Here is a 4,280-nt window from a genome sequence, read left to right on the forward strand (position 1 = left end):
TCTCTCTCTGTGTCCTGGGGTAGCTGGAGTAGTTGGCCCCCACTCTCTCTGTGTCCTGGGGTAGCTGGAGTAGTTGGCCCCCACTCTCTCTGTGTCTTGGGGTAGCTGGAGTAGTTGGCCCCCACTCTCTCTGTGTCCTGGGGTAGCTGGAGTAGTTGGCCCCCACTCTCTCTGTGTCCTGGGGTAGCTGGCCCCCACTCTCTCTGTGTCCTAGGGTAGCTGGCCCCCACTCTCTCTGTGTCCTGGGGTACATTTACATTTACATTTAAGTCATTTAGCAGACGCTCTTATCCAGAGCGACTTACAAATTGGAAAGTTCATACATATTCATCCTGGTCCCCCCGTGGGGAATGAACCCACAACCCTGGCGTTACAAGCGCCATGCTCTACCAACTGAGCCACACGGGACCACGTGGTAGCTGGAGTAGTTGGCCCCCACTCTCTCTGTGTCATAGGACAAGGTGAGTTGTGGTCTTTCCTTTTGCGGGCAGTCTTACATGTAGGTTGGTGCTGTTTCCAATGATCCTGTTGGCACACTTTGGAAACAATAGGCAGCTTTATGACCCAATAAACACAACTTAAACTCTGAGGTTCTCTCTCCCTTTGCGTTGCAGCCGCTGCAACCCTGGATGGAACTAGATGTATCTGAGGTCACTCCCCGTTCCAGGGTTGTGACCCCCAGGCGTTTCCCGATGGCTGTGCGTTGCCCCTGATCCTACTGCCCAATGGCTATCACTGCCACATTTGTAGCAATGCTGGCAAGTCGACGACCAGTCTGTTGACCAGTCTCATAACTTTTGCATTTTCTTTTCTCTCTGTTGGTTGTATTTGGTTTTCTGTTGGTTGATTCCTAACTGAACTGGCCCTGCGCTGACTGTACTAATGATGCTACCTGACAGGTCAGTAATTTGATTGCTTCATTGCTCACATCAATTTTACTCAATTTCAATGATTTTGTTTTCGGACTGTGGGGCCCTCTGCATGTGCACATTCCTCTCCACTATCCCAGTTATCCTCACTCTGTACTGTATTCACTCCTGTGGGGCCCTCTGCATGTGCACATTCCTCTCCACTATCCCAGTTATCCTCACTCTGTACTGTATTCACTCCTGTGGTGAAATCCTGGCCTTTTTGCATGCGTTCGCTTTCATTTTCTCAAGTGACAATTCATCACTGGTGTTAATATTCTGGAGATGCATTCTCATCTCTGCCCTGACGTTATCATTTGTTAATTCTATAACAATGACCTTGCAAACATTGTCTCTTGACTTACCCTGTTCCGTATTTCAGTCCTGATTGGGCACGAGCTGAGGCTGATAACACCTTCTGTCTCAGGTCGAAGACTCGGACTAGGAAGTCCAAGGCGGACTCTCCCGTCTCTTGTTTTGCCTTAGTCAACTTGTGATGCAGTTCAGTGACGTCCTTCTCTGCATAATGTGTCCTCGAGATTTGCCTGAGTGTGTAGAGTGTCATGTCTGTTTTTCCCTCCAGATAGCTCCTCATCTTAAGCCTTGGGCTCACAGCTCTGATTACTATGATTTCTAAATCACTGTATATTTGTCTCAGTAATTTTTTCAATCTGATGTTGTAGGCTGCTGAAGCTGAGCTTTTCTTTCTGATTCTGATCTTCTTTCTGTCCATGCATTTTAATGTCTTTAGAATTAGGTATACTCACTCCACTCTCTCTCTGTGGTGTGTGCCTTTCTGGAGCTGGGCCCACCTCTCTGCTGGGCCGAGGAGCCCCTCCCTCCTCTTTTCATCCTGCTGCCGCTCCTGCCTCTCCGCTGGGTTCGCTGTCCACTTGCGTCATTGGTGCCAACTGTCTGGGACTCCCCAGTGAGTGGGCCAATCATTCTGATTTGCTGAGCCTGCCTCCCCAGTGAGTGGGCGTTGTTGCCAAGTGGATGGGCCTATGCCCTCCAAGGCTGACCCATGGCTGCACCCCTGCCCAGTCATGTGAAATCCATAGATTAGGGCCTAATTTATTTATTTAAATTGACTGGTTTCCTTATAGGAACTATAATTCAGTAGGTGGCAGGTAGCCTAGTGGTTAAGCGCATTGGGCCAGTAACTGAATGGTTGCTGGTTGGAATCCCTGAGCCGGCTAGGTGAATAATATGTTGATGTGCACTTGAGCAAGGCACTTAACCCTAATTGCTCTAGATAAGAGCGTCTGCAAAGTTTTAAAAAATATGATATTTTTGTTCAATATAGCGATCTAGCTAGCTAATGGCATTTATAATCACCTTCATCAATCAGATGGTTAACTAACCAGCAAATATATTTGTTTTCCCATTGCATCTAAATCTGCCTGATAAAGCTAGCCAGTTGATAGTAAAGCTAGGATGAATGCCAGAGGCCAGCTAGCTAACACTATAGCGACTGTCTATGCAGTTAATCTGAAATGTAGCATTATATTTCACATGATAAGCAAACTACTGTCATGCCTTTTCACGAAAGAAATAGATGAACACAGATAAGAGCGATTACTTTCAAGTAGATCATATCCGTTTCATTTACCTCATCCTCTCTTGCTCATGTGGGGAGCTACTTTCTGAGATTTGATTGATGGAACAATCCAGCCAATGGTTAGGGGGTTGTGGTTTTGGCAGATGGAACTGATTGGTCAGGAGTAACAAGTCCTGCCTCCAGAGCGCAAATCACACTTTCTCTTGGAAATCTCTTTGGTAAGGTGACAACAGTGACAGAACTCAGAACTCACACAGAACTCAGAACTCAGAACTCACACAGAACTCAGAACTCACACAGAACTCAGAACTCAGCACACAGAACTCAGAACTCAGAACTCAGCACGTGTAACGGATGTGAAATGGCTAGCTAGTTAGCGGGTACGTGCTAGTAGCGTTTCAATCAGTTACGTCACTTGCTCTGAAACCTAGATGTAGTGTTGCCCCTTGCTCTGCAAGGGCCGCGGCTTTTGTGGAGCGATGGGTAACGATGCTTCGTGGGCGACCGTTGTTGATGTGTGCAGAGGGTCCCTGGTTCGCGCCCGTGTCGGGGCGAGGGGACGGTTTAAAGTTATACTGTTACACACGCAGAACTCAGAACTCAAAAGTGTATTTTTGTTTCACAGCAGAATATTCATACTTATAAAGGGACTTGTAATAATTCTGAAAATAAATTATACATGCAAATTATTGAATGTATTCAAATGTCAAGTTACAAGTTTGAAACCATTGTTAAATCTTTCCCACATCATGATACAAGCTTGCAAAATTAAATTTCACATTTGCGAATCATACTTAAAACCCCGAATCTCAATGTGCGACCACGAAATTCAGAATACAAACTCACGTAGTTCTGTCATTATAATCCCATAGAGCAGCAGCATGAATAATATAAAAGAGGTTATTTACAGGGGGTACCGGTACCAAGTCAATGTGCTGAATAGTCACTTTTTTTCCTCATTTGCCAAAACTCAACAGCGTATGCCACTAGCCAGGATATATGTTTTGATTGGAACAAAATACAAGGAAGGCTAATAGTTTGTTAACACCATCTGCTCTAATTCACCCACGACACAGTAACTCAATAAGATCCAGTGTTCTGTTATAGACCACCTAAGGCGAGACCAATTCAGGGAAAATGGAGCCACTCTAAGTTATTACTAACCCAAACACAGTGGGGAACAATGGGCCTTATACGCCTTCAGAGAAGGGCTAAGAATTTATAAAATAATTATAACAATATTATTATTATAATTATTATTATTTCAATGATGTTCTGATTTAATCTCTTCAGTTTTTGTTGGATAGGAAAGGGTTAACGCTGAAGAGAAAACAATATCCAATCAGGATTTTTCTTTGCTGGTCTCTGATAGTCCATCAGAAGCTAGATAAAGGCTGCCATTCAACTGCACTAGGGAAACATTTTGGAGTGACATTGGAACCAACCAATCACTTTTTGACTTAATGGGTGGGACCGTTTTCACAAACTTATGGAAACTTCTGCCTTCTTGAAGGTCAATAGGTCACTGCAAAATAGCGAGCAGTAGTTTTCCCACGGTCTAGCTAGCTAGCTTTTGTTTTTGGCTAGTTTGCAGCGGCTGCAGCAGGTGTTGTCAAATAGGATGTCTTTGCTAATTTGTTAGCTACTCCCTTTTCAAGAATAACTTTCAACAAGAAGTTAAGATTCAAATGATCATCATCTGGTGAGTGGAACTGATTTTATTGCAGCTCGCTTGCTGTTGTTAGCCATCTCTTTGAAAATAACTTGTGTGTAAAACATCGTTGTATTTAACGTGGAACTGACAGCATTTT

General features: G+C 44.4%; 1 non-coding gene across 1 annotated transcript; it reads right to left on the reverse strand.

Moving 5' to 3' along the window:
* Positions 1 to 333: 333 nt before the first annotated feature.
* On the reverse strand, positions 334 to 410 carry trnat-ugu. The gene has a single exon. It is a non-coding gene; the product is annotated as a tRNA-Thr (tRNA).
* Between the last annotated feature and the right edge of the window lie 3,870 nt (positions 411 to 4,280).

The sequence above is a fragment of the Salvelinus namaycush genome, chromosome 9, assembly GCF_016432855.1.
Source record: "Salvelinus namaycush isolate Seneca chromosome 9, SaNama_1.0, whole genome shotgun sequence".
Lineage (NCBI taxonomy): Eukaryota > Metazoa > Chordata > Actinopteri > Salmoniformes > Salmonidae > Salvelinus > Salvelinus namaycush.